Source organism: Nycticebus coucang, chromosome 19, assembly GCF_027406575.1.
Source record: "Nycticebus coucang isolate mNycCou1 chromosome 19, mNycCou1.pri, whole genome shotgun sequence".
Lineage (NCBI taxonomy): Eukaryota > Metazoa > Chordata > Mammalia > Primates > Lorisidae > Nycticebus > Nycticebus coucang.
The window spans coordinates 36088377-36099570 of record NC_069798.1 but is presented as its reverse complement, the minus strand read 5'-3'; the positions used below and the strand labels follow the sequence as shown (position 1 = coordinate 36099570).

Sequence of the window (11194 nt, the reverse complement as noted above, 5' to 3'; positions counted from 1 at the left end):
GTGGGGTCTGGTGAGCCACATCCAAAATCTGTAGGGCAGGGCATCAAGAAGGGTAGGCTGGAACTCTTAGGCACAATTTCATACCCACAGGAAGAATTTTCTGGGAAATTCAGTTCTGCTCTTAAAGCTTTTCAAGTGATTGAATAAGGACTATCTAGTTGTCTAGGATAAATTCTTTTACTTAAAGACCACTGATTATGAATGTTATTTGCATCTACAAAAACTGTCATAGCAACACCTAGAAAGTGCTTGATGGAATAACCGAGAACCAGAACCTAGACATGCATCCATAAGGCTGATGTCACTGCACTCATAATAACAGCTCCCATTTGACATTTATTTCTGAGAGCAGAATTTCCCTGCTAGAGAGCACAGCTCCCTTCAATGAGCTGTGGAATGACCTTTCATGCCATGCAAAGATTGTCCAGCACTGGCTTGAACTGAGGCAATCACAGGAGAATGGGTAAAAACAGAACATCTGTTCTACAGGCTCCCAGCATACCCACCCCTCCCTTGACAGATTAGCATTTCAGAGTAGGACACAAAAGCTCCATTTAGGGTCCTCCCCTTCTCCTCACTAAAGAGAGTTCCCAGTAAAAGAGAACAGGTGCTCTGCAATGCTATTAATCCAGAGTTGAGAGAAGAGGAGCCAGATGAAAAGGAACTAGCAAAAGAACCCTAGAAATATACACATACCCCCCCCCCAAATAGTTCAACACTCCCATGGGATCACATTGGAGCTATAATGGCAGACTCCACCCACAAGGACATTTCCAAAATGACAGAAATGGAATTCACAATATGGATGGCAAGCCACGGTGAAGAGAGTTGAAGAGAACGTTGAAAAGCAACAAAAGGATCCAAAAAAAATTTCAGAAGTCAATGAAAAAGTCATTAAAAAGCTAGATGATGAAGAAGGGATATAATAGAACTTAAAAAAAAAAGAACCACTTAGAGAATTTCGAACATAACTGAAAGCTTCAACAACAGACTAATGCAAGGCAATGAAAGAATCTCCAAGCCTAAAGGCAGCACTCTTAAGATAACTCAGTCATTCAAACAGGCAAAGAAGAATATATAAAGGCCTAAACAATCACTGAGGGAGATATGGGACTATGTGAGGTGAGAAACATTTGAATTATAGGTACCCCTGAGGGAGAAGAAGAGCTAAAAGCACAGAAAGTCTATTTGAGGAAGTTGTTGAGGAAAACGTACCTGGTATCACCAGAGATTCAAGCATATAGATACAAAATGGTCATCAAACATCAGGAAAAGTTATAGCAAATGGGACATCTCTGAGAAACATTGTAATATGGCCAAAGTCCAAATGAAGGAGAAAATTCTGCAAGCAGTAAAATGAAAGCAACAAATAACCTTAAAAGAAACTTTATAATGTAGAAGGAATTGGGGCTCCATTTTTTTTTTTTTTTTTTTTTTTGTAGTGACAGAGTCTCACCTTATCACCCTCGGTAGAGTGCCGTGGCGTCACACAGCTCACAGCAACCTCCAAATCCTTGGGCTTAGGCGATTCTCTTGACTCAGCCTCCCAAGTAGCTGGGACTACAGGCACCTGCCACAACGCCCGGCTATTTTTTGGTTGCAGTTTGGCCGGGGCTGGGTTTGAACCTGCCACCCTCGGCATATGGGGCCAGTGCCCTACCCGCTGAGCCACAGGTGCCGCCCGGGGCTCCATTTTTAATCTTCTTAAACAGAACAACTTTGAGCCTAAAATTTTGTCCTGCGAAAACTACATTTCACAAGTCATGGAGAAATTAAATCTTTTCAAGACCAGAAAACACTCAGGGAATTTTGTATGTTCATTCCTACCCTGCAATACATACTCAAAAATACATACATACTGTGTTATATATGAATCAGCACAACAAACACCCACTAGTGTAAAATAACCCCACAAAACAAACCTAAAACTCGCTACTCTTATAAAACCATAGCACAAGAGGGGGGAAAAAAACAAAATGGTGTCACCCAGCATGATGAACAGATAAGCTTCCCACATATCAATTCTGTCACTCAACATTAATGGTCTGAATGCTCCTTTCAAAAGACATTGGCTGGCTGAATGCATATAAAAACACAACCTAAGTATCTGCTGTCTACAGGAAACACATATTAACCACAAGGACAGACACGCAGACTCAGTGAAAAAATAGAAAAAATATCCACAGAAATGTAAATCAAAAGACAGCAGGTGTAGTCATTCTCTTATCGGATAAAATTGACTTTAAGCCAGAATATAATGGTTAAGGGAGTAGTTCAACGAGAACACATAATAATCCTAAGTATATATGCATCAAACACAGCAGCTTCCAGATGCATAAAGCAAATTTTTCTAGAGCTAAGCAAAGAATAAATAGCACCATTGTGATTATCATGAACCTCAACACCCCACTGTCAGAGCTGGACAAATCATCAAAGCAGAAAAATAAAAAATGAAGAACAATAGACTTAAACTAGATTCTAAATCAAATGGACCTAACAGATATGTAGAGAACATTCCACCCCAAAACTACTCAGTATACATTTCTTTTTTTTTTTAGCAGCTCAAGGGACATTTTCTGAGATTGAGAATCATATCTTAGGACATAAAACAGGTCTCAGCAAAGTAAAATAAATAAATAAAAAATCATACCATGTATCTTGTCAGACCACAGTGGAATAAAACTAAAAATCACAAGAGAGGCCAGGCGTGGTGGCTCACGCCTGTAGTCCCAGCGCTGTGGGAGGCCGAGGCGGGTGGATTGCCTGAGCTCAGAGGTTCGTGACCTCTATGTAACAGCGTGTGAGCCAGAGTAAGACCCCGTCTCTACTAACATCAAGAACCCGCCAGAGGAAGATAAAAAACAGTACTTCAAACAAAGAAGAATGAACAAGGAAGTTGAAATTAAAAATAAAAAAATTTAAAAAAAAAAAATAAAATAAATCACAAGAGAAACATTCAAACCTACATAAAATCGTAGAAATTAAACAACCTGCTGCTGAGTAATTATCAGGTCAAGAATGAAATTGAGATGGAAATCAAAAGATTCTTCAGACTGAATGATAAAGGGGACCCAAGCTATCAAAATCTCGAGGACTCAGCAAAAGCAGTCCCCAATGGAAAATTCATAGCCTTCAAGGCCTACATCAAAAAGACAGAAATGGCTAGATGTGGTCGCTCATGCCTTTAATCTTAGCATTCTGGGAGGCCAAAGTGGTCAGGTGTTCAAGACCAAGCTAAGTAATAGTGGAACTCCAGCATCTCTACTAAAAATAGAAAAATTAGCTAGATTTTGTGGCAGGTGTCTGTAGTCCCAGGTTGAGGTTGCTGTGAGATAGACTGATACCATGGAACTCCAGCCTGGACAATAGAGTGAAACTTTATCTCATAAAAAAATAAAATAAAAAAAAAAGAAAGAAAGAAAAGGGCATGGTGCAGTAGCTTATACATATAATCTTAGTATTGTTGGAGTCCAAAACATGAGTCCTTGAGCTCAGGAGTTTGAGATCAACCTGAGCAAGAGTAAGACTCTGTCTCTACTCAAACATAGCTGGACATGGTGGCATGCACCTGTAATCCTAGCTACTCAGAAGGCTGAGGGAGGAGGATCACTTGAACCCAGGAATTTGAGCTTACACTGAGTTAAGATGACACCACTGGACTCTAGCTGGGGTGACATAGAGAGACTCTGTCTCAAAATAAAAGGACGGAAAGATCACAAATTAAGAAACTAATGTCACATCTCAAGGAACTGGAAAAGGAAGAGCAAACTAAACTCTGGCTTCATCTTAATCAGCTTTGAAGACTGTGGACTGATGTCTCTGTTTTCCCACCCCTTCTCCTATCAGTTTTCTTGGCATTGCTCTTGCCTGGTTTTCCTCCTACATCTGCAGCGGCTCCTTCTGAGTCTCCTCTCAGCCTCCTCAGCTCCTCCTCTACCTGGCCTTTACTTCCTTCTCTGTACTCCATCTTTGTATAACTTCATTCTGTCTTCTGCTGTGGAACACCATAATATGCTGGTAACTTCCCAAATAAAATCTTTAGCTCAGGGGCGGCACCTGTGGCTCAAGGAGTAGGGCGCCGGTCCCATATGCCAGAGGTGGCAAGTTCAAACCCAGCCCTGGCCAAAAAAAAAAAAAAAATCTTTAGCTCAAAATGCCCCTTTGACTACAAACTCAACAACCAATGGCTTATGTTCATCACCTCATGCCAGAAATCATCGTCCTAGATTTGATTCCTCCCTATCTCTCCTGTATTTCATCCGAACCAACCCACGGTCCTGCCTCTTGTGCCACAAAAATGTATCTGACATCCACCCCTCTGCTGTTCCCACACAAGAATTGCTGCCATTCTATAAAAACCATCTCACTTCTTGTCAGAACAACTGCAATTGCCTTTTAACTAGTCACCCTTCTTTTCTTATTGCCTTTCTTCAATCAAGTATCCAGGGAGCACTTTTAGTGGTTTTAAAAATATGTAAATGAGATGACATCACTGTACTTAAAATTATCCTCCTTGTCCTGTATATATGAAGTACAGAGGTCCTTGCTATGTCCCATCAGGTCTCTTGTGTCCTGGCCCATCTCAAGGCTGTTTCCTCTCTCGCTTCTTTCCTCCCTCGCTTCCCTCCCTCCCTTCCTTTCTTTTTTTTTTTTTTTTTGCCTCCCTTCCTTTCTTTCTTCCTCCTTCCTTCCTATCTTTCTCCCTCTCTTGACTCAAACTCTGGGCTCAAGTCTCTTCCTGCTAGTCTCCTGAGTAGTTTGGACTACAGGTGGGTACCACCATACCTAGCCTTGGTACCATTTCTGGATGCTGTTTCCTCTGCCTGAAATGCCCTTCCCTGGCTTTCTGGATAGCTTCATTCTCATCCTTGAAGCCTTATGTTCAATGTCACCCTCTCAGAGATTTTCATAACAAATCTTTTAAGTCTATTTTTTATCCTCTATCTCAGCACTCCCTTATCTTTCTTATCTCATAGCACTTGTCAGTATAGTACTTATATTTGTATCTGTTTAGTTTTACTGGTTTATTGTTTGTGTGGTTGTGCCTTCTCTCATTCAATTATCTTGCAGTGCTTCAGTAGAAAATTAGAAATTCAATTCTGAAAATAGGGGATAAACACAAATTAATGATTAAGAAATACATATGAAATGGTATCAGCATGAATTCTAGGAATAACAGCTTTTCAGTGAATGCTGAGTTGATTTAATCCCTTCTCTAAGCAATGATTACATTCTGTAACCTCTTTATCTACAGTTATTGCAGAAAAATGGAATCCATTTTTCATGTTTTTCTTAGTCCTAAAAATTAAGTTGGTCTGAATATTTGATAGAGACTTCCAGTTGGTTTGGTGTCTGGTCTCCTGCTTTGCTTTCTCTGTAAACCACAAGAGGGAAAAACATGGAAATGGAACTAGAGAGGAGTTTTAATCTCAGCTCTGTTTCTTTTCTGCTGTGTGGTTTGGAGCCTGTCAACTCACTCCTTAAGTGAGGGGCATTGAACAAGGAGCACTCACGGGGTATAATCATAAAAGCAACCTCATTTGACTCCCTTCATCCTTTTGTACTTGCTCTGTGTGGGAATTCCTTTGTTGTCCTTGGATGAAAGTTTGGCAAATCTTTTGGGTTCTCATGTTTAGGTAATAAAATTTCCTACAGTCTCTTTAAATCACAGTACATGGTTTTAGTTTAACACTTAGTCTCAGGTAACAGGCAAAGCTTTCAATTTTACTCAGAGTTATAGCTGTTTCCCTTTCCCCAGCTGGGTCTGATGAAGGCAAAAACTAGCCAATGAAGAGGATGGTAGGAGGGATAATTATCCATCTCCTCATTACACCTCTTCCACCCATTCTTGCTAAGGTGTCTTTTGATCTTTCAAAGGTAGGGAGTTGGGAAAGGAGGAGAGGGAAGGGGTCTGGGAAGTTATTACTTGAATGGTACTACTTTGAGACAGCTTTGTGATGTTTGGGTCCAGTAGGAGTTTTAGGTTGTCTCTTTCTCTCATGGGTGTTTGAGTGGGCTTTTCAGAGTCCCCCATTAGGAACTACCCCACCAATGGCCTCCTCCAGCTGGCCTTGGCCTCATGTCTTCTCATTGGCCATTTACTCTCTGTGCCAGAACCCAATGCCCATTCGTGCAGTTTTCTTACATGGGATTTAATATGGTTCCAGGACAGCTCTCTCCTGTGTGATCCATATCTCGTCCATGAGGAATTTGTCTGTATTCTTTGTCGCAATGAGTGACAGTACTTTACTATCTCTCCAAAGCCATACACCAACCTTCTCTCTCATCCTCTGTGTCTCCTGGAGTTGATTGAGACATGAATTCACTAAGCACTCTCCTTTCTGCATGGAACCTATAGAGTTGTCACCCGCAGCCTCTTATCGTATTCTAGAAAATAAATTTTAATATGTATATTTAAGGCGTGAAACATAACGTAGTCTCTTCTTTTTAACACTTTTTAACACAGCTAAAACACAGGAGAAGCTGAATCAGAGGAGAAGCTGAGTGAGAAACTATAGCCGGGCTCAGAATCTTTTCTTCCTTTCAATCTTGAAAATTACCTCTTTAAACTATGTGTGTCTTCTTTTGCCTTTTCCTTAGACTATGCAGGCCATAGTCTTCGTAAGACTATGCAGGCCACCCTAGAGACCCTCTAGACATATAAAATGAGGATAATAGTTCCCACCTCATAGGGTTGTGTGAAGGTTAATTGAGTTAATGTGTGTAAAGCACTTACGACAGAGTTGGTACATAGTAATTGCCATGTAAGTACCAGCTATTATTGTAATTACAATGCCATGCGGATGAAGGTCCTCTGGTTCATCTTACAGTTATACTAGTTCAATGGGCTTTAATTTTTTCGGTAGATAGGTGGCTGTGGAGGTGGGAGAAGCAAAGAGAATTAGTCTTGGTACTAAGATTGGGATACTTAAGTATTTTAGGTTTAGTATTTTAGATCTGAAAATTAAGTTTGTAAATTTGTGCTTACATTGGCAGCACTGTACAAAACAACTTGGTAAGATTTCATAACCTTGGTGTATCAGAGTCTCACAGCTGTGTTTGTGTCAATGTGTGGCAGTGTCTTGCTGAGTGGCATTCATTATTGTTGTGAGGTTTTGTGTGCTGTCACGAAAATGGAACATGATTTGAGCAACAAAACATTGAATTTCTTGTTAAACTTGGCAAAAGTGGAAAATCAAGGACATGTTATTCCACGTTTATAGGGATAATTCCATGAAGAAAACAGCTGTGAATAAATGGGTTAAACGTTTTTTTTGTTTTTTTTTTCTGAGGGGAGAAAGGATTACTGATGAAGAGATGTCAGGGCAGCCAATAATGAGAACTGATAAAAACTGCAAAAATTTGTCAAATTGTGCCTCAAAATCATCTGCTGGCTGTGAGAAGCATAGCAGACCAAATAAATGGATAGAGAAACAGATGGGAAAATCTTAACTGAAAACAACCTGAACTTCGCTCTAATTCATGGCTCTTGCATTAGAACGGTGCATCAGCTCACATGGCACTGTCTGTGAGGGAGTGTTAGCCAGTAAACAAAAATTGTATTGGAACACCCTCCTAATCACCCTGATGACTTTTTTCTTTACTTGAACATAAAGGAAACATTGAAAGAAAGACATTTTGATGACATTCAAGACATCAAGGGTAATAAGATGACAGCTCTGACGACCATTCCAAAGAAGGAGTTCCAAAATTTCTTTGAAGGGTGGACTAGATGCTGAGGTTAGTGCATAGCCTCCCAGGGGAAGTACTTAGAAGGTCACTATAGTGATATTCAGCAATGACACATGTAGCACTTTTTCTAGGATGAGTTTTTCAACTTAATTGATAGGATTTGTATTAGCTTGATAAGAAGTAACTAATTAAAAACAGTATTATTGAAATTACTTTGAGTTATGCTTCATGAAAAGGAAATGTTGATCAGACAGTGAAATAATAAGATTGTGCATTTGACTGGATTGGAAGAAACAACTGATGGCACAGACTACCTTGTAAACTATATGCAATAATCAATCCTTTATGCAGTGAACTAAGTAAATTTTAAAAATCCCTATTTATGCCTCAATGTCTAAATGATTTGGCTAAGATTTCAAAAGGAAACTTGAGCTCAATAGAATTTAAGATGCCAAATCATTAGTCCGTGAGTAATCAATATCTACCTGTCAGCAGTCGGGTTATTGTCCATTTTAGGTATTAAGTTGCTATTGTTCTGTTTTCTGTGTTCTCAGGCTATGAAAGGTGCAAAGTACATATATCTTTTTTGTCCCCCACTACCAGATAATGCCTGGTAGTGAGTGCTCCATAAATGTGCATTGAATATTGAACATTCCTTGGCCTGTAACATCAGTCCTATATTATCCAGATTTTATAAAATGAGCACATTCTTTACAATAAAATAAAAAAGATCCCTCAAACATGAGCCAGTGAGCCCCGCTTGAGTCAGTGTTCACCTGCTTCAATTGTTCTTTCTACATATCGGCATGTCTGGACTCCTATCAGCTTTTGCTGGTCCCCTTGTCTGCCAGTTTCAGGAGCTTTGCTGACAGCCTTTCCACGTTTTCAGATCCTGCTGGCTGTGTCTCCTCTCTCCCGAGAACTGCATCTAAAACATGGTAGGTTCTTCACGTTTTAATTCAGCCACATTGATTCCATTGACATCTTGTCAGACACTCTGGAGCCTGAGGTCTCATCAGACACAGAGGTCAGATCAGAGATGGACCCTCTGGTCCTTTGACCCTGATTATTCTTTCTTTTTATACTAATTTTCTCTTGATATTATAGAATGATGTGGAGGAGAAGAGCCTGGAAGAGCCTGGGGAAGTGGGAAGGAAGAGAACAAGGAGGAGGCCAGAACTCACAAACAACAAAGACAAAAGAAGTCTAAATTGAGATCTCTCCCTCTGTAGCCACCTTCCTGCTTCCCTTCAAAAAGTTGATGCTGCTCCATGTGTTATCTCCTGAGGAATCCCAGTTCAGGGATGGCCTGTACTAAGTGAGAGCTGCCTACTCAGTCTCTAATCAGCCCTTCCTAGGGCTGTCTCTGGGCAGTCAGGCTTCCTTCCCCAGGTGGGACTGTCCTCTGCCTTCAGGCACTTCACACTCTAATTATTTATCAAGGGGACAAAAAAGAATTGTTGATGAAACCCAGGGTTAGAGAGCAGAAAGTATTCATGAGCCACTGCTGCAGGGGTGCCCTCTTACTCGGCAAATGTTAGACCAGGTTTGTCTTTGTTGTTTTTATTTTGTTTGGATGTTTTATTACTTTTGTTATTTAACACAACTAAAGATATTATGTGCCCTAAGGGCATTTCCAGAGCATTGCCAACAATCCTGATAAATCAGTTCAATTGGTTTTCAAAATTTAAGTCTTTGGCATTGCAGTTTCCTATAATATTTGAGCCTGGTTTGTACATGAAGGTGAGTCGGAAATGGGGAATCTATGAATAATATATAGTATATGCAATTTGTATCCATCTGCAGAGCTAATAAAATGGAGGTGGGGGGGAATATGTGTGTGTGTGGCGGGGGGGGGGAAGTAATCTCTGTATTTGCATCCTGTATTTGCAATTTAGAATTTTAAGTGAAAGTTGGTAGCTTTATCTGACCTGTCAGCATTATAGATGATACTGTATATTTATAAAGATATTTGCATATCTTTTATCAGATAAATGGTTTTAGTTGATTTAGTATTCCCAGCTTTTATTTGGAAAATAAATTATTATTTTAAATGAAGATGAAAAGCACAGAGGATTTGACTCACTGCCAGTCTTAGGGTTCCTCTTGTAGTTGCAATGTGTGACCGGTTGGGATTCTTGCTGGATGTAGTCAAATTAATGAAACAGGAGACTTTGTACTTCTCTTTTTTTACCATTTACCTACGGGCCTATCTGTATTCAAATCCACAAAGGTTTATTTTAGTCTCTACTGTTCACTAATTATCATTTAAGATGCAAACTACTGGCTGGGCATGGTGGCTCAGGCCTATAATCCTAGCACTCTTGGGAGGCGGAGCTGGGTAGATTGCTTGAGCTCAGGAGTTCAAGACCAGCCTGAGCAAAAGTGAGATACCCCCATCTCAACCAAAAATAAAAACTAGCTCAGCATCATGGCAGGGGCCCTACTACTCAGGAGGGTTAGGGAGGAGCATCACTTGAACCCAGGAGTTTGTGATGTCAGGGCACACTGTACCTAGGTGACAGAGCGAGACTCTGTCTCCAAAAAAAAAAAAGAAAAAAAAAAAAAGGATGCAATCTACCTTTTATGGTTTTAAATGGACATTATAGAAGACTAAAAGATCAAGAAGAAGAACAAAAGCAAACTCTAGCCCTGGTGACAAGGTGCTATTTTTCATTGATCCATAATAGTTGTACATATTTTGGGGGTACATGTTATATTTTCATATATACATACAATGTGTAATGATCAGATCAGGATAATTAGGAAATCCATCATCTCAAACATCTATCCGTTCCTTATACTGGAAACACTTCAATTCTTCTAGCTATTTTGATCCACAAAATACACAATGTTTACTACAGTCATGAACAGCAGATTTATTACTTCTCTATTACTGTATACGAGGGTGCCAAAAACATATTTTAAGAAAGGAAAAAACTGTATTAAAATTGTAATACTCAGTATATACTGATAACAAAACGATGGATTCAAGTCACATTTAAGCACCTCTTGTAATTGCAGAAGTCAAATGTGACTTGAGTATTATAATTTTAATACGGATTTTTCCTTTCTCAGAATGTGTATACATATATTTTGGCACCTCTGTATTTATGTTCATTAACCAACCTCTCTTCATCCCTCCTCCCCTACCGTCCCAGCCTCTGTTAACCACCAATCAACTTTCTACCTCCAGGAGATCCATTTTTTGAGCTCCCACATATGAGTCAGAACATGATGTATTTTTCATTCTATCTCTTATTTCATTTAAGATAATGACCTCCAGTTACATGTTGCTACAAATGACAGAGTTTTCTTCCTTTTGAAGGCTGAGTAATATTCCATGATATATATATATATACCATTTTCTTTACCCATTCACATGTTGATGGACATTTAGGTTGATTCCATGTCTTAGCTATTGTATTATAAATAGTGCTATAATAAACATGGGGGTGGAGATATCTGTTAGATATATTGATTTCTTTTCTTTTGTATATAT

At 39.6% G+C, this 11194-nt stretch overlaps 1 long non-coding RNA gene across 1 annotated transcript; it reads left to right on the top strand.

The window, feature by feature from the left end:
* Positions 1 to 6459: 6459 nt before the first annotated feature.
* On the top strand, positions 6460 to 9511 carry LOC128571896 (uncharacterized). The gene is made up of 3 exons (XR_008375996.1): positions 6460 to 7740; positions 8582 to 8630; positions 8800 to 9511. It is a non-coding gene; the product is annotated as an uncharacterized LOC128571896 (long non-coding RNA).
* Positions 9512 to 11194: the final 1683 nt, after the last annotated feature.